This window comes from Lepisosteus platostomus, unplaced genomic scaffold (assembly GCF_059453375.1).
Source record: "Lepisosteus platostomus isolate fLepPlt1 unplaced genomic scaffold, fLepPlt1.hap1 Scaffold_32_H1, whole genome shotgun sequence".
NCBI classification, from domain to species: Eukaryota; Metazoa; Chordata; class Actinopteri; order Semionotiformes; family Lepisosteidae; genus Lepisosteus; species Lepisosteus platostomus.
Genome location: NW_028291660.1, coordinates 898,603 through 925,671, shown reverse-complemented (window position 1 = coordinate 925,671; position 27,069 = coordinate 898,603). Strand labels below are relative to the sequence as shown.

The following is a 27,069-nucleotide window of genomic DNA, read 5'->3' as shown; positions in this document are numbered from 1 at the left end:
AGAAGAGCCAACGAACTAAAAATAAAAGAACAGATATGGAAAAGCCACCATCTTTTTCTTTTTGACATTTTCCGACTTTCATGCAAGCCAGGACAAAGTCTCTCGTAGCTACTTGTGGATTCAAATACTCTATCGAGTGCTTTGATGAGTTTTTGCAATTTGATTGTCGTCCTGTCAGCCTGTTTCTTTTTTTTTTTTTCAATCTAGGGATGGAAAGTATGAGGGAAATGATGGAGCAATCAATAACCGCTCCGGAAAAATGGCAGAAAGAAATGGTCCATCACTAAGGACATTTGTGAAGCAGAGGAGTGACATCACCACAAAGGCGACACATTCTGCTGATGGTTTTGGTGAATAATGATTGAGGCGCGTTAAGAGAAAGGTAGCTGTGTCAGCATGCGTAGGCTGCAAAGGATCAAGCAAAGGTTTACACCATGCTGAAAAGAGAAGAAAAGAAGCACAACGTTTCGACTGTGGAGCCTTCTGTGCCATCTTCTTTAGCGGTGATGATGTTTACTTTGGAAAAACTGAGACAGGCGTCCCTGGGTGGGCTTGAACCACCAACCTTTCGGTTAACAGCCGAACGCGCTAACCGATTGCGCCACAGAGACTGACAGCCGCTTGTGCTCCCTACATTTGCAGGTTTATGGTCAAAGAAAACAATCACTTGCGCTTCTTGCAGCCGGCAATCTTTTTCCACTGACAACCAAGAAATGGATTTCATCTTTCACAAGCTGTATGGATTTATTCAAAAACAAGTTATTCCAGAAAGGAAATGAATTATTGCATTAAACTGAACCAAGCTGTACATGTTTGTCTGAAATGAGACATTCGGCACAACAAGACACGGAGAGAGGCACCGCTGGTATTCAGACCCAGGATCGCCTGCTTACTAGGCAGGCACTTTAAGCCACTAGGGAACAGCGTCAGCGGAGCACCGCGCTTTTACAGACACTTGGACACATCTGCGTTCGGTGTGCACTCTGCTCTCTGAGCCCGTTGCCTCCGTCCCATTTAATAGCAGAACTGACGCCAAGAGAAATGATGAGAAATGGCATTTATCGGGCACTTTTCATGTCCAAGGAGCTCAATGCCCTTGACACCTCCCCAGGGCGACAGAGCTGTGCATTCTTTGGCGACACCATTTTTTCTTTTGTTTAATTTCTATACTTATTGATAGAATAAAAACGATATGTCATGTACTGTAAGGGAAATGTCTCTTTTCATGGGGAAAGCTAGCACCAGCAAATGTTGTGTTTAGAAGAAGTGATTTAACATGACACGTGACCTAATTTACCGGAGCAAAAGCTCACCCAGCAAGCCCTGCTTTACTTCTACAGGAGAGAAGTACTGTAGAGTCTGCAAGATGTTCAGCTGGGTAGCTACGTCAGCATGCCTCGGCTGCAAAGGAACAAGTAATAGGTTTATTGCATGCTGAAAAGAGAAGAACGGAAACACAGCGTTTCGACTGTGAGGTCTTCTCACACCTGAAGAAGCCTCACACCTGTAAAAGGCTCCATGGTTTTCTTTCTTCTCTTTTCAACATGGAATACACCTATTGTCTGCAAGATGTGACAATTTCATGGTGTTTTGGAAGAAAACCTTTTTTCTTTGAATTCAAAATCAATCGGAATTTCAGCACGACACATCAACACTTTTTCTGTTTTAAGGAGATGATATTTTAAACCTGATAAAAATAGTAGGAAACACAAGTTTCTTGCTGTGAAAATTTAGATGGGGAAGTGTACTACTAGTAGCAGTGTAGAGCTCTCTGTGGTGGAGTGCAAGCGCATGTTCTATGGGCCAGTGGCGTAATGTATAACGCGTCTGACTTCAGATCAGAAGGTTGTAGGTTCGAGTCCTGCCTGGCTCGTGAGGCTTTTAAACCTCTCAGGTTCCTCGGTAACAGGTTGCCGTCATGTATATGAACTATAGAAAAGCATTTGCCACAACCCGTAAATTAGCACGCAAGTGCGGGCTAGTGAACACAGAACTGTATGGAGATCATTTCCAGCTCCGAGCTCAATTGCAATGAAAAAACATGCAGAACAGAACTGGAGAGCAGCTGAATTTGTGCTCGGTAGGGTGGGGAGGACTCAGCATTGCTATTGTTCTAATTGGCATGAACTGCAGGGGATCTGAATCAGAACATGTCAGTTAGTTCGATCATTGCGTCAATATGTAGGCCACGTTAATACAGAATTATTACTTTGTCTGTCTCGTCTTTGTATATAGCTGAATGTCCCTGACAATTTCATGTTAGTTTTTAAGAACGACATTGATGCTAATATATACATATATAGCATATAAGGAACACGTAAAAGTTTAGTCCATGCTGAAAAGATAAGAAAACCGCCACAACGTTTCATCTTGGAATAAATCTTTACTTGTTGTTTTGCAGCCTACCCATTCTGACCTAACTCCTCCCTTGAAATTCCCTAACAGATAAGGGTACGTAACGGCTCATGCGATGCTCAGTTGCAATTTGTCCCAAAACAAACAAGAACAGCAGCTGAGGGTTTGAGTTTGAACATGCACTGTATTAAAGCAGCTTTTATTTCCATTGATAAATGCTAGATATTCCTACAGAGATTCTCCAGGTGAGTAAGCGATTCCTGTTTCTGTTTCTATTTCTGTTTCATATATAAATATATACAGTATATATATATGTTACATGTGTCTCTGCAATAGTACAAATGTGTTATACACTATCAGGGGCTGCTTTTTTGTGCACCTCATCTACAACAAGGGTTTTTTTTTCATTTATGTTTGTGGACCTTCACCATTTGAGGAAGTGAGTTAGATAAGAAAGTTACAGGTATGGTGAGCAATGACTGACAAAGGCACGTACTGCGTATTCCTTACAGAAGTGTAAGCAATTTGTTCTAAAAAACACCGGCTAAAGTCCAACATCGTTAGCAATCTTATTACTTAAACAGAATTAACATCAATAAACTGTAAGGTGCTGGTACATGCGAGTAGATTTGATCTTCTATTAAACAAAAATGCAATTACAGCTCTAAAAAGGTCAACCTAGACTTCTGTAACAGATCTGTTCAGGTCATCGCTGTTCCTCTGACCTTGTGAGTCTTTGGAATTTTAAAAGTGTATTTTGCTTGCCTTTCATGTGGTCTGTGTACAAGTCACTGTGGCATATGCGGTCCTACACAGCCTTGCTATAGACGTGACGAGCCTCCGCTATGTTGCAATGGAGAACAGGTTCAGTACGGAGCTGCCGAGAAAATTCAGCTGGAAAGCTCGTTGCAGAAAAGCATCGGTATCTGTGTCCAGCGGCAAAGCGTCCTTCGTGGGTGCTGAAGAATCGATTTCACAGGCTGCGGGTCCAGGCGATTTAGAGTGTTAAAGGTCCCAGCGAAAACGAAACGGCGCTGGTCCTTTTACACGCACGCACGCAACCAAATGCAAAGGACACCGTAGTCGGCAGGATTTGAACCTGCGCGGGGAGACCCCAACGGATTTCAAGTCCGTTACCTTAACCACTCGGCCACGACTACGGCGAGCGCCGCGGCCGCTGCCTTCTTGCTAAAATCGAACAGGGAGTGCGAGGCGGCGGCGGCAGCGGAGGCAACTTTTTTCAAGTTCGCTCTCCGTTTAAGAAACCTTTTACGCCATACGTGCAAGCACACACACACACACCTCAGAGGACTTAAGGGTGGCTTCAAGTTGGAATGATAAAGTCTCCCCGTTCGGACATGAAAACAGAACGTTCTTAGACAGAAAGCAATCAACAACGGAGACATGTGGACGACGATTTTAGTCACTGCACTTTGAATAGCATTTTTGCTCCAGTTACAGGAGATGCACCAATGGCCCTTGACCTACGCTCTTACCAATGCCTTGAACATTCAAACGAAACAGCCCTCAAGTCCTGCGGTTTAATATAACGCTGTTACGTGTCGAGGCAGTATTTGACTCTGTTCTACCGTTGAGACACGGGGCGTATATGGAAACGAACACATGCTACGGATCGTCTCTAATCGGTCCCTACAGTTGGAAGGCTCCTTGAAGCGTGCACCCCCATCATTCATCTTTGCGCATCTGTGAAAGGTAGACTCTTGAGCAATGTTTGAGCCAGCTCTAAGGCAACTAGTGCTATTGGACAGAGACCTCTGGAAGATCCTAAGAGTCTCTTAACACCACTTCCAGCAGCAAGCTTAATTGTTCGCTGGAGGTCTCCCACCCAGGTACTGACCAGGCAAAGAATCACCACTACATTGAATGAGGAAGTTAATCCTGAAATCCAATTACATATCTCAAGGTAAGACAAATCCATAAGAACATGTCTTAGTATTACTTCGTTTACATTAGTATGGCACTGAGATGGTGCTCCTCTTTAAGCTGTGGTTTAGTTTTGCATTCATCTAGACCAGTTATTTATGGGGGTGGGTGGGTCTTTCACAGAGGCTCAGGACAAATCCCCCGCCTGAAAGTCTAATGTGTGCGTTCAGACAGTCACAGGTCAAGAGCCAGGCAGGAGGACAATGGACAGAAGAGCCAACGAACTAAAAATGAAAGAACAAATATGAAAAAGCCACCATCTTTTTCTTTTTGACATTTTCCGACTTTCATGCAAGCCAGGACAAAGTTGCTCGTAGCTACTTGTGGATTCAAATACTCTATTGAGTGCTTTGATGAGTTTTTGCAATTTGATTGTCGTCCTGTCAGCCTGTTTCTGTTTTTTTTTTTCAATCTAGGGATGGAAAGTATGAGGGAAATGATGGAGCAATCAATAACCGCTCCGGAAAAATGGCAGAAAGAAATGGTCCGTCACTAAGGACATTTGTGAAGCAGAGGAGTGACATCACCACAAAGGCGACACATTCTGCAGATGGTTTTGGTGAATAATGATTGAGGCGCGTTAAGAGAAAGGTAGCTGTGTCAGCATGCGTAGGCTGCAAAGGATCAAGCAAAGGTTTACTCCATGCTGAAAAGAGAAGAAAAGAAGCACAACGTTTCGACTGTGGAGCCTTCTGCGCCATCTTCTTTAGCGGTGATGATGTTTACATTGGAAAAACTGAGACACGCGTCCCTGGGTGGGCTTGAACCACCAACCTTTCGGTTAACAGCCGAACGCGCTAACCGATTGCGCCACAGAGACTGACAGCCGCTCGTGCTCCCTACATTTGCAGGTTTATGGTCAAAGAAAACAATCACTTGCGCTTCTTGCAGCCGGCAATCTTTTTCCACTGACAACCAAGAAATGGATTTCATCTTTCACAAGCTGTATGGATTTCTTCAAAAACAAGTTATTCCAGAAAGGAAATGAATTCTTGCATTAAAATGAACCAAGCTGTACATGTTTGTCTGAAATGAGACATTCGGCACAACAAGACACGGAGAGAGGCACCGCTGGTATTCAGACCCAGGAATGCCTGCTTACTAGGCAGGCACTTTAAGCCACTAGGGAACAGCGCCAGCAGAGCACCGCGCTTTTACAGACACTTGGACACATCTGCGTTCGGTGTGCACTTAACCTGCTCTCTGAGCCCGTTGCCTCCGTCCCATTTAACAGCAAAACTGACGCCAAGAGAAATGATGAGAAATGGAATTTATCGGGCACTTTTCATGTCCAACTGCTGCAGTTTTCAGTGGGCGGGCTTTGTCAGATGGCTTGGAAAAAACGCACTGTGTTTCGGCTCGGGAAACATCATGAGCAGTGTCCTGCATGTTTTCTGTGTATAGCTGTCTTTTAATACAGAATTCATTCGAAATCATTGATTTCTCCAATTAACAAGGGTCCCTTTTTGAACCTGCCAGAAGCATTCTTTCAATGTAACAGATTCACTCCGGGGAAAGGCAGCATGACATTAAGAGTAGCTTTCAGCACCCGTATCGGACTGCGTGTATGCAGACACCGCTCAGAATCCCCTGTAAGATTCTCCTTCAATTCCGTTTTGCAGTGCTTTAGCTCTTTCAAAAGGCTTTGCTTTGCTAGTCACAATCCGAGGCTCATGACAGCATTTGGAACCAATCGCCACTGCGTTGGCTGGGAATCGAACCCAGGTCAACTGCTTGGAAGGCAGCTATGCTCACCACTATACCACCAACGCACACCCACAGGAGGCCTGCAGGACACCACCAGAGAATGCTCACGATTTCGGAAGCTGTCTCCGGGACGTGCTGATTCCACACATCCTGAATAAATCATGATATTCTTAGTTGCTGTAGCTAGACGTTCAAATGAGTTTCATGGCCAGATGGACTGTTTCCTCCAGCGGTATAGTATTGCAGTGAGACAGCACGATGCCTGCAAGACTATGTCACGCTAAACGCCACAGATTGTGTTTGTCCGTTCGTGTCAGTCGTCCTGCAGCCACGGGAAGTGGGACACAAACATGCTGCAATGCTTTCAGGACGTTAGGATTTGTTTGTGCAACATCCGAGAAGAGTACTTGTGGCTTGAATGTGAACTGTACGTGCCCACCCCCTTTCCTCTGTAGTGCATGAGTTCCTCCCGGCATGCCCTTCGTCATTGTTCTGTCATCTTGTATTTAAAGGGTTGTATTTCTGCTGCTAAAAAGAAGCAACGGTTTTCTCACAACGCCCTTTGTTCCCAACGGAGCCCTTGTCTGTCATGACATTCTTCAAAACCTCAAGCTAGAAGAACGTGAAATTAGAAAATAATATTACGTAACCAAAATTCGCAATATGGAAACAGAACCTGTGTAATTGTTGACAGATTATGTACTTGTAACATTTTTACAAGACGAACTACAACATTTAAAAAATGACTTGTATGTACTTGATATCTCTAATCAATCCACTGCACTGCATTAAAACAAAACGAAAACTAAAACGCCCTGGGCATACCGTTTCGCGCCACTGTAAAACGTCTTCTCCACTTGTCCTGCATATGTATTCGCTAATGAAGCTGTGTGTTCTGAGCCTGGATCTCTACATTTCTGTATGAACCAGCTTAGAGGGCTAAAGACAGCTTGTGTTTAAATTTAGTGTAAGGTAATTTATGCTTCTAAACTCATGGTCAGCATTTATTATTGTACTGTGCTGTAAACTTCTTCTGTGCCTAATTACATTATTTTATAGCTTTATCAAATTTGTACATTGTCGATAATGTTTCTGTAGTTTTCAGCCCTCAGCATGCGACTGGTGGTGCTGTGGGTTAGGTTCCTGACTTCCATGTCACATGGTCTGTGATTGAATCCCATGGAACTATGACTTTATTTTTTAACAAACATTTCTTTGAAAAAATTAAACGTTTCCCTGGGTCAGAGATTAAATAAAACCTCACTCGCACCAAACAAATTTATATTTCTAAATATCACAACATGATCGAATTTAAGTCTTTTTAATAACAATGAATAGTCACCTATGCGTTACAAAATAAACATTTATATTGATTTGAATCACGTTTTGATTTAAATCGTAAACGCGTGTTTAAATATATGTGTTTAAAGGCGACATACTGTATAAAAGCGCTGATTCTTATGGAATGTGTTCCGCCAGGGATTCACATTTTTTTATTTTTTTTAATCGCGTATCTAAGGAAAATTGCAGTATAACTTTGTTCATGCACATCATTATACAGTATCTCATTTTGTATTTCTATAAAAAAAAATCGTTTGCCCAGCCACTATTGTTGTTATTGTTTTTATCCTGTAAAGCGCTTTGAGGAGCACAGCTTTCTCACCACTTAGATTACTTTTTGACACCATCCTTACACAAAGCAGAAACTGATTGTATTTTCCGATGACATACAAGTGAAAAGATTACAGATTTTAATCGTCTTTTTTCTGAACCAGGGAAAATCTGATCATGTTTCTCTATAACAATAATAAAAAACTTTATTTTACATATCACCTTTAAAAGTGGCATCTCAAAACAATACAGTAGATGTAAACCACAGATTACAAAGTAAATACCCAGACAAACGCAAACGCGTTTTTAATAAAATGCTTTCATTCATTCAACAGAGAGAGAGAGCGTAAAACCTGGGTGTAACAGCTGTTCCTTTTTCTGATCACTCGCTCTCTGGATAAATGTCTCGCCTGTCCAGTTCTTTGTTTTCCTAATTTGCCAATTATGCCTGCTGTGATCCACTCCTACCCTCACACCTAAAGAAGACTATTTTAAATTTCTTTGCGCATAAATTTTATTGCACATAAAGGTGATATGTAAAATAATGTTTTTTTTTATTGTTGTTATAGAGAAACATGATCAGATTTTCCCTGGTTCTTCCTGTGCGTGCAGTAGTTACAAAGTTGAACGTCTTTACACGATCTGCTGCAGTTTTCAGTGGGCGGGCTTTGTCAGATGGCTTGGAAAAACGCACTGTGTTTCGGCTCGGGAAACATCATGAGCAGTGTCCTGCATGTTTTCTGTGTATAGCTGTCTTTTAACGCATACAGAATTCATTCGAAATCATTGATTTCTCCAATTAACAAGGGTCCCTTTTTGAACCTGCCAGAAGCATTCTTTCAATGTAACAGATTTACTCCGGGGAAAGGCAGCATGACATTGAGAGTAGCTCAAGCTTTCAGCACCCGTATCGGACTGCATGTTTGCAGACACCGCTCAGAATCCCCTGTAAGATTCTCTTTCAATTCCGTTTTGCAGTGCTTTAGCTCTTTCAAAAGGCTTCGCTTTGCTAGTCACAATCCAAGGCTCATGACAGCATTTGAAAACATTTTTCTGCTTGGAAGGCAGCTATGCTCACCACTATACCACCAACGCACGCCCACAGGAGGCCTGCAGGACACCACCAGAGAATGCTCACGATTTCGGAAGCTGTCTCCGGGACGTGCTGATTCCACACATCCTGAATAAATCATGATATTGTTATTTGCTGTAGCTAGACGTTCAAATGAGTTTCATGGCCAGATGGACTGTTTCCTCCAGCGGTATAGTATTGCAGTGAGACAGCACGATGCCTGCAAGACTATGTCACGCTACACGCCACAGATTGTGTTTGTCCGTTCGTGTCAGTCGTCCTGCAGCCACGAGAAGTGGGACACAAACATGCTGCAATGCTTTCAGGACGTTAGGATTTGTTTGTGCAACATCCAAGAAGAGTACTTGTGGCTTGAATGTGAACTGTACGTGCCCGCCCCCTTTCCTCTGTAGTGCATGAGTTCCTCCCGGCATGCCCTTCGTCATTGTTCTGTCATCTTGTATTTAAAGGGTTGTATTTCTGCTGCTAAAAAGAAGCAACGGTTTTCTCACAACGCCCTTTGTTCCCAACAGAGCCCTTGTCTGTCATGAAATTCTTCAAAACCTCAAGCTAGAAGAAGAAGAACACGACAAATATGAAGCGTTACCGCAACGACATGCCATGGGACGATCGATAACGATTTCCATAGGATCCCCGCGGTTGCCTGGCAACCGTCAGCTTTGCGCAGTGGCAGTATCGTAGCCTGTGAGGTTTAGCCGAGGCGCGATTATTGCTAGTTGAAAACTTTTCCCAATACCCCGCTTCCGCCGGTTTGCAATACAATCGGCGAAAGCAATTTTTGACAGTCTCGTCAGAGACTGAGCAAGGTGTTTAAAGACAGATTTGGTCATGGTGACATCATGGTAGAAAGAAACGAGCTTGTTACGTCTCAACAGAAACGCTCTTTAGCTCTTTCAGCGTTATGCAGAGAACAGCGTCTGTCGAGATCACTTTTGAGTCAGCGCGAAACGCCGTGTGCTGTCAGTTTGATTTCATATTGCTCGTCGCGGCGCCCGGCTTTTGTCTGTCAAACGTTAGGTTGCGCTTCTTCATGCTGCATCGTCGGCATGAGTGGAGCTTTTTAAACGTCTGTACTTACTGTATATGGTATATATACAGTATATGGCTGGTCTCGGTACTTTAAAGAAAACATACACGAAAGATGGTTTCATTATGACCAGTATCGGTCTTGAGATATTTTTAACTTGATTTACAGAAGCGCGAAACGGTATGCCCAGGGCGTTTTAGTTTTCGTTTTGTTTTAATGCAGTGCAGTGGATTGATTAGAGATATCAAGTACATACAAGTCATTTTTTAAATGTTGTAGTTCGTCTTGTAAAAATGTTACAAGTACATAATCTGTCAACAATTACACAGGTTCTGTTTCCATATTGCGAATTTTGGTTACGTAATATTATTTTCTAATTTCACGTTGTGAATATATGATTTGGGCAAACAGAGCCGCAAAGAAGTACATTATGGGTTGTTGTTTTTTTTTTGCAGTTTTATCTAGAACAAGCGATGCTTAAACCTTTGTCTGATTCTTGTGAAACTATCCACACGACAGTTACCTAGGAGTTGACTTCAGTGATGTCACTGATGGGATGTTTCTAAAAATCCATCCACTGTAAAACGTCTTCTCCACTTGTCCTGCATATGTATTCGCTAATGAAGCTGTGTGTTCTGAGCCTGGATCTCTACATTTCTGTATGAACCAGCTTAGAGGGCTAAAGACAGCTTGTGTTTAAATTTAGTGTAAGGTAATTTATGCTTCTAAACTCATGGTCAGCATTTATTATTGTACTGTGCTGTAAACTTCTTCTGTGCCTAATTACATTATTTTATAGCTTTATCAAATTTGTACATTGTCGATAATGTTTCTGTAGTTTTCAGCCCTCAGCATGCGACTGGTGGTGCTGTGGGTTAGGTTCCTGACTTCCATGTCACATGGTCTGTGATTGAATCCCATGGAACTATGACTTTATTTTTTAACAAACATTTCTTTGAAAAAATTAAACGTTTCCCTGGGTCAGAGATTAAATAAAACCTCACTCGCACCAAACAAATTTATATTTCTAAATATCACAACATGATCGAATTTAAGTCTTTTTAATAACAATGAATAGTCACCTATGCGTTACAAAATAAACATTTATATTGATTTGAATCACGTTTTGATTTAAATCGTAAACGCGTGTTTAAATATATGTGTTTAAAGGCGACATACTGTATAAAAGCGCTGATTCTTATGGAATGTGTTCCGCCAGGGATTCACATTTTTTTATTTTTTTTAATCGCGTATCTAAGGAAAATTGCAGTATAACTTTGTTCATGCACATCATTATACAGTATCTCATTTTGTATTTCTATAAAAAAAAATCGTTTGCCCAGCCACTATTGTTGTTATTGTTTTTATCCTGTAAAGCGCTTTGAGGAGCACAGCTTTCTCACCACTTAGATTACTTTTTGACACCATCCTTACACAAAGCAGAAACTGATTGTATTTTCCGATGACATACAAGTGAAAAGATTACAGATTTTAATCGTCTTTTTTCTGAACCAGGGAAAATCTGATCATGTTTCTCTATAACAATAATAAAAAACTTTATTTTACATATCACCTTTAAAAGTGGCATCTCAAAACAATACAGTAGATGTAAACCACAGATTACAAAGTAAATACCCAGACAAACGCAAACGCGTTTTTAATAAAATGCTTTCATTCATTCAACAGAGAGAGAGAGCGTAAAACCTGGGTGTAACAGCTGTTCCTTTTTCTGATCACTCGCTCTCTGGATAAATGTCTCGCCTGTCCAGTTCTTTGTTTTCCTAATTTGCCAATTATGCCTGCTGTGATCCACTCCTACCCTCACACCTAAAGAAGACTATTTTAAATTTATTTGCGCATAAATTTTATTGCACATAAAGGTGATATGTAAAATAATGTTTTTTTTTATTGTTGTTATAGAGAAACATGATCAGATTTTCCCTGGTTCTTCCTGTGCGTGCAGTAGTTACAAAGTTGAACGTCTTTACACGATCTGCTGCAGTTTTCAGTGGGCGGGCTTTGTCAGATGGCTTGGAAAAACGCACTGTGTTTCGGCTCGGGAAACATCATGAGCAGTGTCCTGCATGTTTTCTGTGTATAGCTGTCTTTTAACGCATACAGAATTCATTCGAAATCATTGATTTCTCCAATTAACAAGGGTCCCTTTTTGAACCTGCCAGAAGCATTCTTTCAATGTAACAGATTTACTCCGGGGAAAGGCAGCATGACATTGAGAGTAGCTCAAGCTTTCAGCACCCGTATCGGACTGCATGTTTGCAGACACCGCTCAGAATCCCCTGTAAGATTCTCTTTCAATTCCGTTTTGCAGTGCTTTAGCTCTTTCAAAAGGCTTCGCTTTGCTAGTCACAATCCAAGGCTCATGACAGCATTTGAAAACATTTTTCTGCTTGGAAGGCAGCTATGCTCACCACTATACCACCAACGCACGCCCACAGGAGGCCTGCAGGACACCACCAGAGAATGCTCACGATTTCGGAAGCTGTCTCCGGGACGTGCTGATTCCACACATCCTGAATAAATCATGATATTCTTAGTTGCTGTAGCTAGACGTTCAAATGAGTTTCATGGCCAGATGGACTGTTTCCTCCAGCGGTATAGTATTGCAGTGAGACAGCACGATGCCTGCAAGACTATGTCACGCTACACGCCACAGATTGTGTTTGTCCGTTCGTGTCAGTCGTCCTGCAGCCACGGGAAGTGGGACACAAACATGCTGCAATGCTTTCAGGACGTTAGGATTTGTTTGTGCAACATCCAAGAAGAGTACTTGTGGCTTGAATGTGAACTGTACGTGCCCGCCCCCTTTCCTCTGTAGTGCATGAGTTCCTCCCGGCATGCCCTTCGTCATTGTTCTGTCATCTTGTATTTAAAGGGTTGTATTTCTGCTGCTAAAAAGAAGCAACGGTTTTCTCACAACGCCCTTTGTTCCCAACGGAGCCCTTGTCTGTCATGAAATTCTTCAAAACCTCAAGCTAGAAGAAGAAGAACACGACAAATATGAAGCGTTACCGCAACGACATGCCATGGGACGATCGATAACGATTTCCATAGGATCCCCGCGGTTGCCTGGCAACCGTCAGCTTTGCGCAGTGGCAGTATCGTAGCCTGTGAGGTTTAGCTAAGGCGCGATTATTGCTAGTTGAAAACTTTTCCCAATACCCCGCTTCCGCCGGTTTGCAATACAATCGGCGAAAGCAATTTTTGACAGTCTCGTCAGAGACTGAGCAAGGTGTTTAAAGACAGATTTGGTCATGGTGACATCATGGTAGAAAGAAACGAGCTTGTTACGTCTCAACAGAAACGCTCTTTAGCTCTTTCAGCGTTATGCAGAGAACAGCGTCTGTCGAGATCACTTTTGAGTCAGCGCGAAACGCCGTGTGCTGTCAGTTTGATTTCATATTGCTCGTCGCGGCGCCCGGCTTTTGTTTGTCAAAGTTAGGTTGCGCTTCTTCATGCTGCATCGTCGGCATGAGTGGAGCTTTTAAAACGTCTGTACTTACTGTATATGGTTTATATACAGTATATGGCTGGTCTCGGTACTTTAAAGAAAACATACACGAAAGATGGTTTCATTATGACCAGTATCGGTCTTGAGATATTTTTAACTTGATTTACAGAAGCGCGAAACGGTATGCCCAGGGCGTTTTAGTTTTCGTTTTGTTTTAATGCAGTGCAGTGGATTGATTAGAGATATCAAGTACATACAAGTCATTTTTTAAATGTTGTAGTTCGTCTTGTAAAAATGTTACAAGTACATAATCTGTCAACAATTACACAGGTTCTGTTTCCATATTGCGAATTTTGGTTACGTAATATTATTTTCTAATTTCACGTTGTGAATATATGATTTGGGCAAACAGAGCCGCAAAGAAGTACATTATGGGTTGTTGTTTTTTTTTTGCAGTTTTATCTAGAACAAGCGATGCTTAAACCTTTGTCTGATTCTTGTGAAACTATCCACACGACAGTTACCTAGGAGTTGACTTCAGTGATGTCACTGATGGGATGTTTCTAAAAATCCATCCACTGTAAAACGTCTTCTCCACTTGTCCTGCATATGTATTCGCTAATGAAGCTGTGTGTTCTGAGCCTGGATCTCTACATTTCTGTATGAACCAGCTTAGAGGGCTAAAGACAGGTTGTGTTTAAATTTAGTGTAAGGTAATTTATGCTTCTAAACTCATGGTCAGCATTTATTATTGTACTGTGCTGTAAACTTCTTCTGTGCCTAATTACATTATTTTATAGCTTTATCAAATTTGTACATTGTCGATAATGTTTCTGTAGTTTTCAGCCCTCAGCATGCGACTGGTGGTGCTGTGGGTTAGGTTCCTGACTTCCATGTCACATGGTCTGTGATTGAATCCCATGGAACTATGACTTTATTTTTTAACAAACATTTCTTTGAAAAAATTAAACGTTTCCCTGGGTCAGAGATTAAATAAAACCTCACTCGCACCAAACAAATTTATATTTCTAAATATCACAACATGATCGAATTTAAGTCTTTTTAATAACAATGAATAGTCACCTATGCGTTACAAAATAAACATTTATATTGATTTGAATCACGTTTTGATTTAAATCGTAAACGCGTGTTTAAATATATGTGTTTAAAGGCGACATACTGTATAAAAGCGCTGATTCTTATGGAATGTGTTCCGCCAGGGATTCACATTTTTTTATTTTTTTTAATCGCGTATCTAAGGAAAATTGCAGTATAACTTTGTTCATGCACATCATTATACAGTATCTCATTTTGTATTTCTATAAAAAAAAATCGTTTGCCCAGCCACTATTGTTGTTATTGTTTTTATCCTGTAAAGCGCTTTGAGGAGCACAGCTTTCTCACCACTTAGATTACTTTTTGACACCATCCTTACACAAAGCAGAAACTGATTGTATTTTCCGATGACATACAAGTGAAAAGATTACAGATTTTAATCGTCTTTTTTCTGAACCAGGGAAAATCTGATCATGTTTCTCTATAACAATAATAAAAAACTTTATTTTACATATCACCTTTAAAAGTGGCATCTCAAAACAATACAGTAGATGTAAACCACAGATTACAAAGTAAATACCCAGACAAACGCAAACGCGTTTTTAATAAAATGCTTTCATTCATTCAACAGAGAGAGAGAGCGTAAAACCTGGGTGTAACAGCTGTTCCTTTTTCTGATCACTCGCTCTCTGGATAAATGTCTCGCCTGTCCAGTTCTTTGTTTTCCTAATTTGCCAATTATGCCTGCTGTGATCCACTCCTACCCTCACACCTAAAGAAGACTATTTTAAATTTCTTTGCGCATAAATTTTATTGCACATAAAGGTGATATGTAAAATAATGTTTTTTTTTATTGTTGTTATAGAGAAACATGATCAGATTTTCCCTGGTTCTTCCTGTGCGTGCAGTAGTTACAAAGTTGAACGTCTTTACACGATCTGCTGCAGTTTTCAGTGGGCGGGCTTTGTCAGATGGCTTGGAAAAACGCACTGTGTTTCGGCTCGGGAAACATCATGAGCAGTGTCCTGCATGTTTTCTGTGTATAGCTGTCTTTTAACGCATACAGAATTCATTCGAAATCATTGATTTCTCCAATTAACAAGGGTCCCTTTTTGAACCTGCCAGAAGCATTCTTTCAATGTAACAGATTTACTCCGGGGAAAGGCAGCATGACATTGAGAGTAGCTCAAGCTTTCAGCACCCGTATCGGACTGCATGTTTGCAGACACCGCTCAGAATCCCCTGTAAGATTCTCTTTCAATTCCGTTTTGCAGTGCTTTAGCTCTTTCAAAAGGCTTCGCTTTGCTAGTCACAATCCAAGGCTCATGACAGCATTTGAAAACATTTTTCTGCTTGGAAGGCAGCTATGCTCACCACTATACCACCAACGCACGCCCACAGGAGGCCTGCAGGACACCACCAGAGAATGCTCACGATTTCGGAAGCTGTCTCCGGGACGTGCTGATTCCACACATCCTGAATAAATCATGATATTGTTATTTGCTGTAGCTAGACGTTCAAATGAGTTTCATGGCCAGATGGACTGTTTCCTCCAGCGGTATAGTATTGCAGTGAGACAGCACGATGCCTGCAAGACTATGTCACGCTACACGCCACAGATTGTGTTTGTCCGTTCGTGTCAGTCGTCCTGCAGCCACGAGAAGTGGGACACAAACATGCTGCAATGCTTTCAGGACGTTAGGATTTGTTTGTGCAACATCCAAGAAGAGTACTTGTGGCTTGAATGTGAACTGTACGTGCCCGCCCCCTTTCCTCTGTAGTGCATGAGTTCCTCCCGGCATGCCCTTCGTCATTGTTCTGTCATCTTGTATTTAAAGGGTTGTATTTCTGCTGCTAAAAAGAAGCAACGGTTTTCTCACAACGCCCTTTGTTCCCAACAGAGCCCTTGTCTGTCATGAAATTCTTCAAAACCTCAAGCTAGAAGAAGAAGAACACGACAAATATGAAGCGTTACCGCAACGACATGCCATGGGACGATCGATAACGATTTCCATAGGATCCCCGCGGTTGCCTGGCAACCGTCAGCTTTGCGCAGTGGCAGTATCGTAGCCTGTGAGGTTTAGCCGAGGCGCGATTATTGCTAGTTGAAAACTTTTCCCAATACCCCGCTTCCGCCGGTTTGCAATACAATCGGCGAAAGCAATTTTTGACAGTCTCGTCAGAGACTGAGCAAGGTGTTTAAAGACAGATTTGGTCATGGTGACATCATGGTAGAAAGAAACGAGCTTGTTACGTCTCAACAGAAACGCTCTTTAGCTCTTTCAGCGTTATGCAGAGAACAGCGTCTGTCGAGATCACTTTTGAGTCAGCGCGAAACGCCGTGTGCTGTCAGTTTGATTTCATATTGCTCGTCGCGGCGCCCGGCTTTTGTCTGTCAAACGTTAGGTTGCGCTTCTTCATGCTGCATCGTCGGCATGAGTGGAGCTTTTTAAACGTCTGTACTTACTGTATATGGTATATATACAGTATATGGCTGGTCTCGGTACTTTAAAGAAAACATACACGAAAGATGGTTTCATTATGACCAGTATCGGTCTTGAGATATTTTTAACTTGATTTACAGAAGCGCGAAACGGTATGCCCAGGGCGTTTTAGTTTTCGTTTTGTTTTAATGCAGTGCAGTGGATTGATTAGAGATATCAAGTACATACAAGTCATTTTTTAAATGTTGTAGTTCGTCTTGTAAAAATGAATGTTACAAGTACATAATCTGTCAACAATTACACAGGTTCTGTTTCCATATTGCGAATTTTGGTTACGTAATATTATTTTCTAATTTCACGTTGTGAATATATGATTTGGGCAAACAGAGCCGCAAAGAAGTACATTATGGGTTGTTGTTTTTTTTTTGCAGTTTTATCTAGAACAAGCGATGCTTAAACCTTTGTCTGATTCTTGTGAAACTATCCACACGACAGTTACCTAGGAGTTGACTTCAGTGATGTCACTGATGGGATGTTTCTAAAAATCCATCCACTGTAAAACGTCTTCTCCACTTGTCCTGCATATGTATTCGCTAATGAAGCTGTGTGTTCTGAGCCTGGATCTCTACATTTCTGTATGAACCAGCTTAGAGGGCTAAAGACAGCTTGTGTTTAAATTTAGTGTAAGGTAATTTATGCTTCTAAACTCATGGTCAGCATTTATTATTGTACTGTGCTGTAAACTTCTTCTGTGCCTAATTACATTATTTTATAGCTTTATCAAATTTGTACATTGTCGATAATGTTTCTGTAGTTTTCAGCCCTCAGCATGCGACTGGTGGTGCTGTGGGTTAGGTTCCTGACTTCCATGTCACATGGTCTGTGATTGAATCCCATGGAACTATGACTTTATTTTTTAACAAACATTTCTTTGAAAAAATTAAACGTTTCCCTGGGTCAGAGATTAAATAAAACCTCACTCGCACCAAACAAATTTATATTTCTAAATATCACAACATGATCGAATTTAAGTCTTTTTAATAACAATGAATAGTCACCTATGCGTTACAAAATAAACATTTATATTGATTTGAATCACGTTTTGATTTAAATCGTAAACGCGTGTTTAAATATATGTGTTTAAAGGCGACATACTGTATAAAAGCGCTGATTCTTATGGAATGTGTTCCGCCAGGGATTCACATTTTTTTATTTTTTTTAATCGCGTATCTAAGGAAAATTGCAGTATAACTTTGTTCATGCACATCATTATACAGTATCTCATTTTGTATTTCTATAAAAAAAAATCGTTTGCCCAGCCACTATTGTTGTTATTGTTTTTATCCTGTAAAGCGCTTTGAGGAGCACAGCTTTCTCACCACTTAGATTACTTTTTGACACCATCCTTACACAAAGCAGAAACTGATTGTATTTTCCGATGACATACAAGTGAAAAGATTACAGATTTTAATCGTCTTTTTTCTGAACCAGGGAAAATCTGATCATGTTTCTCTATAACAATAATAAAAAACTTTATTTTACATATCACCTTTAAAAGTGGCATCTCAAAACAATACAGTAGATGTAAACCACAGATTACAAAGTAAATACCCAGACAAACGCAAACGCGTTTTTAATAAAATGCTTTCATTCATTCAACAGAGAGAGAGAGCGTAAAACCTGGGTGTAACAGCTGTTCCTTTTTCTGATCACTCGCTCTCTGGATAAATGTCTCGCCTGTCCAGTTCTTTGTTTTCCTAATTTGCCAATTATGCCTGCTGTGATCCACTCCTACCCTCACACCTAAAGAAGACTATTTTAAATTTCTTTGCGCATAAATTTTATTGCACATAAAGGTGATATGTAAAATAATGTTTTTTTTTATTGTTGTTATAGAGAAACATGATCAGATTTTCCCTGGTTCTTCCTGTGCGTGCAGTAGTTACAAAGTTGAACGTCTTTACACGATCTGCTGCAGTTTTCAGTGGGCGGGCTTTGTCAGATGGCTTGGAAAAACGCACTGTGTTTCGGCTCGGGAAACATCATGAGCAGTGTCCTGCATGTTTTCTGTGTATAGCTGTCTTTTAACGCATACAGAATTCATTCGAAATCATTGATTTCTCCAATTAACAAGGGTCCCTTTTTGAACCTGCCAGAAGCATTCTTTCAATGTAACAGATTTACTCCGGGGAAAGGCAGCATGACATTGAGAGTAGCTCAAGCTTTCAGCACCCGTATCGGACTGCATGTTTGCAGACACCGCTCAGAATCCCCTGTAAGATTCTCTTTCAATTCCGTTTTGCAGTGCTTTAGCTCTTTCAAAAGGCTTCGCTTTGCTAGTCACAATCCAAGGCTCATGACAGCATTTGAAAACATTTTTCTGCTTGGAAGGCAGCTATGCTCACCACTATACCACCAACGCACGCCCACAGGAGGCCTGCAGGACACCACCAGAGAATGCTCACGATTTCGGAAGCTGTCTCCGGGACGTGCTGATTCCACACATCCTGAATAAATCATGATATTGTTATTTGCTGTAGCTAGACGTTCAAATGAGTTTCATGGCCAGATGGACTGTTTCCTCCAGCGGTATAGTATTGCAGTGAGACAGCACGATGCCTGCAAGACTATGTCACGCTACACGCCACAGATTGTGTTTGTCCGTTCGTGTCAGTCGTCCTGCAGCCACGAGAAGTGGGACACAAACATGCTGCAATGCTTTCAGGACGTTAGGATTTGTTTGTGCAACATCCAAGAAGAGTACTTGTGGCTTGAATGTGAACTGTACGTGCCCGCCCCCTTTCCTCTGTAGTGCATGAGTTCCTCCCGGCATGCCCTTCGTCATTGTTCTGTCATCTTGTATTTAAAGGGTTGTATTTCTGCTGCTAAAAAGAAGCAACGGTTTTCTCACAACGCCCTTTGTTCCCAACGGAGCCCTTGTCTGTCATGAAATTCTTCAAAACCTCAAGCTAGAAGAAGAAGAACACGACAAATATGAAGCGTTACCGCAACGACATGCCATGGGATGATCGATAACGATTTCCATAGGATCCCCGCGGTTGCCTGGCAACCGTCAGCTTTGCGCAGTGGCAGTATCGTAGCCTGTGAGGTTTAGCTGAGGCGCGATTATTGCTAGTTGAAAACTTTTCCCAATACCCCGCTTCCGCCGGTTTGCAATACAATCGGCGAAAGCAATTTTTGACAGTCTCGTCAGAGACTGAGCAAGGTGTTTAAAGACAGATTTGGTCATGGTGACATCATGGTAGAAAGAAACGAGCTTGTTACGTCTCAACAGAAACGCTCTTTAGCTCTTTCAGCGTTATGCAGAGAACAGCGTCTGTCGAGATCACTTTTGAGTCAGCGCGAAACGCCGTGTGCTGTCAGTTTGATTTCATATTGCTCGTCGCGGCGCCCGGCTTTTGTCTGTCAAACGTTAGGTTGCGCTTCTTCATGCTGCATCGTCGGCATGAGTGGAGCTTTTTAAACGTCTGTACTTACTGTATATGGTATATATACAGTATATGGCTGGTCTCGGTACTTTAAAGAAAACATACACGAAAGATGGTTTCATTATGACCAGTATCGGTCTTGAGATATTTTTAACTTGATTTACAGAAGCGCGAAACGGTATCCCCAGGGCGTTTTAGTTTTCGTTTTGTTTTAATGCAGTGCAGTGGATTGATTAGAGATATCAAGTACATACAAGTCATTTTTTAAATGTTGTAGTTCGTCTTGTAAAAATGAATGTTACAAGTACATAATCTGTCAACAATTACACAGGTTCTGTTTCCATATTGCGAATTTTGGTTACGTAATATTATTTTCTAATTTCACGTTGTGAATATATGATTTGGGCAAACAGAGCCGCAAAGAAGTACATTATGGGTTGTTGTTTTTTTTTTGCAGTTTTATCTAGAACAAGCGATGCTTAAACCTTTGTCTGATTCTTGTGAAACTATCCACACGACAGTTACCTAGGAGTTGACTTCAGTGATGTCACTGATGGGATGTTTCTAAAAATCCATCCACTGTAAAACGTCTTCTCCACTTGTCCTGCATATGTATTCGCTAATGAAGCTGTGTGTTCTGAGCCTGGATCTCTACATTTCTGTATGAACCAGCTTAGAGGGCTAAAGACAGCTTGTGTTTAAATTTAGTGTAAGGTAATTTATGCTTCTAAACTCATGGTCAGCATTTATTATTGTACTGTGCTGTAAACTTCTTCTGTGCCTAATTACATTATTTTATAGCTTTATCAAATTTGTACATTGTCGATAATGTTTCTGTAGTTTTCAGCCCTCAGCATGCGACTGGTGGTGCTGTGGGTTAGGTTCCTGACTTCCATGTCACATGGTCTGTGATTGAATCCCATGGAACTATGACTTTATTTTTTAACAAACATTTCTTTGAAAAAATTAAACGTTTCCCTGGGTCAGAGATTAAATAAAACCTCACTCGCACCAAACAAATTTATATTTCTAAATATCACAACATGATCGAATTTAAGTCTTTTTAATAACAATGAATAGTCACCTATGCGTTACAAAATAAACATTTATATTGATTTGAATCACGTTTTGATTTAAATCGTAAACGCGTGTTTAAATATATGTGTTTAAAGGCGACATACTGTATAAAAGCGCTGATTCTTATGGAATGTGTTCCGCCAGGGATTCACATTTTTTTATTTTTTTTAATCGCGTATCTAAGGAAAATTGCAGTATAACTTTGTTCATGCACATCATTATACAGTATCTCATTTTGTATTTCTATAAAAAAAAATCGTTTGCCCAGCCACTATTGTTGTTATTGTTTTTATCCTGTAAAGCGCTTTGAGGAGCACAGCTTTCTCACCACTTAGATTACTTTTTGACACCATCCTTACACAAAGCAGAAACTGATTGTATTTTCCGATGACATACAAGTGAAAAGATTACAGATTTTAATCGTCTTTTTTCTGAACCAGGGAAAATCTGATCATGTTTCTCTATAACAATAATAAAAAACTTTATTTTACATATCACCTTTAAAAGTGGCATCTCAAAACAATACAGTAGATGTAAACCACAGATTACAAAGTAAATACCCAGACAAACGCAAACGCGTTTTTAATAAAATGCTTTCATTCATTCAACAGAGAGAGAGAGCGTAAAACCTGGGTGTAACAGCTGTTCCTTTTTCTGATCACTCGCTCTCTGGATAAATGTCTCGCCTGTCCAGTTCTTTGTTTTCCTAATTTGCCAATTATGCCTGCTGTGATCCACTCCTACCCTCACACCTAAAGAAGACTATTTTAAATTTCTTTGCGCATAAATTTTATTGCACATAAAGGTGATATGTAAAATAATGTTTTTTTTTTATTGTTGTTATAGAGAAACATGATCAGATTTTCCCTGGTTCTTCCTGTGCGTGCAGTAGTTACAAAGTTGAACGTCTTTACACGATCTGCTGCAGTTTTCAGTGGGCGGGCTTTGTCAGATGGCTTGGAAAAACGCAGTGTTTCGGCTCGGGAAACATCATGAGCAGTGTCCTGCATGTTTTCTGTGTATAGCTGTCTTTTAACGCATACAGAATTCATTCGAAATCATTGATTTCTCCAATTAACAAGGGTCCCTTTTTGAACCTGCCAGAAGCATTCTTTCAATGTAACAGATTTACTCCGGGGAAAGGCAGCATGACATTGAGAGTAGCTCAAGCTTTCAGCACCCGTATCGGACTGCATGTTTGCAGACACCGCTCAGAATCCCCTGTAAGATTCTCTTTCAATTCCGTTTTGCAGTGCTTTAGCTCTTTCAAAAGGCTTCGCTTTGCTAGTCACAATCCAAGGCTCATGACAGCATTTGAAAACATTTTTCTGCTTGGAAGGCAGCTATGCTCACCACTATACCACCAACGCACGCCCACAGGAGGCCTGCAGGACACCACCAGAGAATGCTCACGATTTCGGAAGCTGTCTCCGGGACGTGCTGATTCCACACATCCTGAATAAATCATGATATTGTTATTTGCTGTAGCTAGACGTTCAAATGAGTTTCATGGCCAGATGGACTGTTTCCTCCAGCGGTATAGTATTGCAGTGAGACAGCACGATGCCTGCAAGACTATGTCACGCTACACGCCACAGATTGTGTTTGTCCGTTCGTGTCAGTCGTCCTGCAGCCACGAGAAGTGGGACACAAACATGCTGCAATGCTTTCAGGACGTTAGGATTTGTTTGTGCAACATCCAAGAAGAGTACTTGTGGCTTGAATGTGAACTGTACGTGCCCGCCCCCTTTCCTCTGTAGTGCATGAGTTCCTCCCGGCATGCCCTTCGTCATTGTTCTGTCATCTTGTATTTAAAGGGTTGTATTTCTGCTGCTAAAAAGAAGCAACGGTTTTCTCACAACGCCCTTTGTTCCCAACGGAGCCCTTGTCTGTCATGAAATTCTTCAAAACCTCAAGCTAGAAGAAGAAGAACACGACAAATATGAAGCGTTACCGCAACGACATGCCATGGGACGATCGATAACGATTTCCATAGGATCCCCGCGGTTGCCTGGCAACCGTCAGCTTTGCGCAGTGGCAGTATCGTAGCCTGTGAGGTTTAGCCGAGGCGCGATTATTGCTAGTTGAAAACTTTTCCCAATACCCCGCTTCCGCCGGTTTGCAATACAATCGGCGAAAGCAATTTTTGACAGTCTCGTCAGAGACTGAGCAAGGTGTTTAAAGACAGATTTGGTCATGGTGACATCATGGTAGAAAGAAACGAGCTTGTTACGTCTCAACAGAAACGCTCTTTAGCTCTTTCAGCGTTATGCAGAGAACAGCGTCTGTCGAGATCACTTTTGAGTCAGCGCGAAACGCCGTGTGCTGTCAGTTTGATTTCATATTGCTCGTCGCGGCGCCCGGCTTTTGTCTGTCAAACGTTAGGTTGCGCTTCTTCATGCTGCATCGTCGGCATGAGTGGAGCTTTTTAAACGTCTGTACTTACTGTATATGGTATATATACAGTATATGGCTGGTCTCGGTACTTTAAAGAAAACATACACGAAAGATGGTTTCATTATGACCAGTATCGGTCTTGAGATATTTTTAACTTGATTTACAGAAGCGCGAAACGGTATGCCCAGGGCGTTTTAGTTTTCGTTTTGTTTTAATGCAGTGCAGTGGATTGATTAGAGATATCAAGTACATACAAGTCATTTTTTAAATGTTGTAGTTCGTCTTGTAAAAATGTTACAAGTACATAATCTGTCAACAATTACACAGGTTCTGTTTCCATATTGCGAATTTTGGTTACGTAATATTATTTTCTAATTTCACGTTGTGAATATATGATTTGGGCAAACAGAGCCGCAAAGAAGTACATTATGGGTTGTTGTTTTTTTTTTGCAGTTTTATCTAGAACAAGCGATGCTTAAACCTTTGTCTGATTCTTGTGAAACTATCCACACGACAGTTACCTAGGAGTTGACTTCAGTGATGTCACTGATGGGATGTTTCTAAAAATCCATCCACTGTAAAACGTCTTCTCCACTTGTCCTGCATATGTATTCGCTAATGAAGCTGTGTGTTCTGAGCCTGGATCTCTACATTTCTGTATGAACCAGCTTAGAGGGCTAAAGACAGCTTGTGTTTAAATTTAGTGTAAGGTAATTTATGCTTCTAAACTCATGGTCAGCATTTATTATTGTACTGTGCTGTAAACTTCTTCTGTGCCTAATTACATTATTTTATAGCTTTATCAAATTTGTACATTGTCGATAATGTTTCTGTAGTTTTCAGCCCTCAGCATGCGACTGGTGGTGCTGTGGGTTAGGTTCCTGACTTCCATGTCACATGGTCTGTGATTGAATCCCATGGAACTATGACTTTATTTTTTAACAAACATTTCTTTGAAAAAATTAAACGTTTCCCTGGGTCAGAGATTAAATAAAACCTCACTCGCACCAAACAAATTTATATTTCTAAATATCACAACATGATCGAATTTAAGTCTTTTTAATAACAATGAATAGTCACCTATGCGTTACAAAATAAACATTTATATTGATTTGAATCACGTTTTGATTTAAATCGTAAACGCGTGTTTAAATATATGTGTTTAAAGGCGACATACTGTATAAAAGCGCTGATTCTTATGGAATGTGTTCCGCCAGGGATTCACATTTTTTTATTTTTTTTAATCGCGTATCTAAGGAAAATTGCAGTATAACTTTGTTCATGCACATCATTATACAGTATCTCATTTTGTATTTCTATAAAAAAAAATCGTTTGCCCAGCCACTATTGTTGTTATTGTTTTTATCCTGTAAAGCGCTTTGAGGAGCACAGCTTTCTCACCACTTAGATTACTTTTTGACACCATCCTTACACAAAGCAGAAACTGATTGTATTTTCCGATGACATACAAGTGAAAAGATTACAGATTTTAATCGTCTTTTTTCTGAACCAGGGAAAATCTGATCATGTTTCTCTATAACAATAATAAAAAACTTTATTTTACATATCACCTTTAAAAGTGGCATCTCAAAACAATACAGTAGATGTAAACCACAGATTACAAAGTAAATACCCAGACAAACGCAAACGCGTTTTTAATAAAATGCTTTCATTCATTCAACAGAGAGAGAGAGCGTAAAACCTGGGTGTAACAGCTGTTCCTTTTTCTGATCACTCGCTCTCTGGATAAATGTCTCGCCTGTCCAGTTCTTTGTTTTCCTAATTTGCCAATTATGCCTGCTGTGATCCACTCCTACCCTCACACCTAAAGAAGACTATTTTAAATTTATTTGCGCATAAATTTTATTGCACATAAAGGTGATATGTAAAATAATGTTTTTTTTTATTGTTGTTATAGAGAAACATGATCAGATTTTCCCTGGTTCTTCCTGTGCGTGCAGTAGTTACAAAGTTGAACGTCTTTACACGATCTGCTGCAGTTTTCAGTGGGCGGGCTTTGTCAGATGGCTTGGAAAAACGCACTGTGTTTCGGCTCGGGAAACATCATGAGCAGTGTCCTGCATGTTTTCTGTGTATAGCTGTCTTTTAACGCATACAGAATTCATTCGAAATCATTGATTTCTCCAATTAACAAGGGTCCCTTTTTGAACCTGCCAGAAGCATTCTTTCAATGTAACAGATTTACTCCGGGGAAAGGCAGCATGACATTGAGAGTAGCTCAAGCTTTCAGCACCCGTATCGGACTGCATGTTTGCAGACACCGCTCAGAATCCCCTGTAAGATTCTCTTTCAATTCCGTTTTGCAGTGCTTTAGCTCTTTCAAAAGGCTTCGCTTTGCTAGTCACAATCCAAGGCTCATGACAGCATTTGAAAACATTTTTCTGCTTGGAAGGCAGCTATGCTCACCACTATACCACCAACGCACGCCCACAGGAGGCCTGCAGGACACCACCAGAGAATGCTCACGATTTCGGAAGCTGTCTCCGGGACGTGCTGATTCCACACATCCTGAATAAATCATGATATTCTTAGTTGCTGTAGCTAGACGTTCAAATGAGTTTCATGGCCAGATGGACTGTTTCCTCCAGCGGTATAGTATTGCAGTGAGACAGCACGATGCCTGCAAGACTATGTCACGCTACACGCCACAGATTGTGTTTGTCCGTTCGTGTCAGTCGTCCTGCAGCCACGGGAAGTGGGACACAAACATGCTGCAATGCTTTCAGGACGTTAGGATTTGTTTGTGCAACATCCAAGAAGAGTACTTGTGGCTTGAATGTGAACTGTACGTGCCCGCCCCCTTTCCTCTGTAGTGCATGAGTTCCTCCCGGCATGCCCTTCGTCATTGTTCTGTCATCTTGTATTTAAAGGGTTGTATTTCTGCTGCTAAAAAGAAGCAACGGTTTTCTCACAACGCCCTTTGTTCCCAACGGAGCCCTTGTCTGTCATGAAATTCTTCAAAACCTCAAGCTAGAAGAAGAAGAACACGACAAATATGAAGCGTTACCGCAACGACATGCCATGGGACGATCGATAACGATTTCCATAGGATCCCCGCGGTTGCCTGGCAACCGTCAGCTTTGCGCAGTGGCAGTATCGTAGCCTGTGAGGTTTAGCCGAGGCGTGATTATTGCTAGTTGAAAACTTTTCCCAATACCCCGCTTCCGCCGGTTTGCAATACAATCGGCGAAAGCAATTTTTGACAGTCTCGTCAGAGACTGAGCAAGGTGTTTAAAGACAGATTTGGTCATGGTGACATCATGGTAGAAAAAAACGAGCTTGTTACGTCTCAACAGAAACGCTCTTTAGCTCTTTCAGCGTTATGCAGAGAACAGCGTCTGTCGAGATCACTTTTGAGTCAGCGCGAAACGCCGTGTGCTGTCAGTTTGATTTCATATTGCTCGTCGCGGCGCCCGGCT

General features: G+C 41.1%; 10 non-coding genes across 10 annotated transcripts; 6 read left to right on the top strand and 4 right to left on the bottom strand.

Moving 5' to 3' along the window:
* Nucleotides 1-537: 537 nt before the first annotated feature.
* trnan-guu (transfer RNA asparagine (anticodon GUU)) lies at nt 538-611 on the bottom strand. The gene has a single exon. It is a non-coding gene; the product is annotated as a tRNA-Asn (tRNA).
* Nucleotides 612-3,433: 2,822 nt separating this feature from the next.
* Nucleotides 3,434-3,515, bottom strand: trnas-uga (transfer RNA serine (anticodon UGA)). Its single transcript has one exon. It is a non-coding gene; the product is annotated as a tRNA-Ser (tRNA).
* Nucleotides 3,516-5,045: 1,530 nt separating this feature from the next.
* Nucleotides 5,046-5,119, bottom strand: trnan-guu (transfer RNA asparagine (anticodon GUU)). Its single transcript has one exon. It is a non-coding gene; the product is annotated as a tRNA-Asn (tRNA).
* An 880-nt stretch (nt 5,120-5,999) lies between these two features.
* On the bottom strand, nt 6,000-6,071 carry trnag-ucc (transfer RNA glycine (anticodon UCC)). The gene has a single exon. It is a non-coding gene; the product is annotated as a tRNA-Gly (tRNA).
* Nucleotides 6,072-9,365: 3,294 nt separating this feature from the next.
* Nucleotides 9,366-9,507, top strand: LOC148634580 (U4 spliceosomal RNA). The gene has a single exon (XR_015933578.1). It is a non-coding gene; the product is annotated as a U4 spliceosomal RNA (small nuclear RNA).
* Nucleotides 9,508-12,836: 3,329 nt separating this feature from the next.
* Nucleotides 12,837-12,978, top strand: LOC148634579 (U4 spliceosomal RNA). Its single transcript, XR_015933608.1, has one exon. It is a non-coding gene; the product is annotated as a U4 spliceosomal RNA (small nuclear RNA).
* A 3,328-nt stretch (nt 12,979-16,306) lies between these two features.
* LOC148634578 (U4 spliceosomal RNA) lies at nt 16,307-16,448 on the top strand. The gene has a single exon (XR_015933576.1). It is a non-coding gene; the product is annotated as a U4 spliceosomal RNA (small nuclear RNA).
* Nucleotides 16,449-19,781: 3,333 nt separating this feature from the next.
* On the top strand, nt 19,782-19,923 carry LOC148634577 (U4 spliceosomal RNA). Its single transcript, XR_015933590.1, has one exon. It is a non-coding gene; the product is annotated as a U4 spliceosomal RNA (small nuclear RNA).
* A 3,332-nt stretch (nt 19,924-23,255) lies between these two features.
* LOC148634576 (U4 spliceosomal RNA) lies at nt 23,256-23,397 on the top strand. The gene has a single exon (XR_015933575.1). It is a non-coding gene; the product is annotated as a U4 spliceosomal RNA (small nuclear RNA).
* A 3,329-nt stretch (nt 23,398-26,726) lies between these two features.
* On the top strand, nt 26,727-26,868 carry LOC148634575 (U4 spliceosomal RNA). Its single transcript, XR_015933589.1, has one exon. It is a non-coding gene; the product is annotated as a U4 spliceosomal RNA (small nuclear RNA).
* Nucleotides 26,869-27,069: the final 201 nt, after the last annotated feature.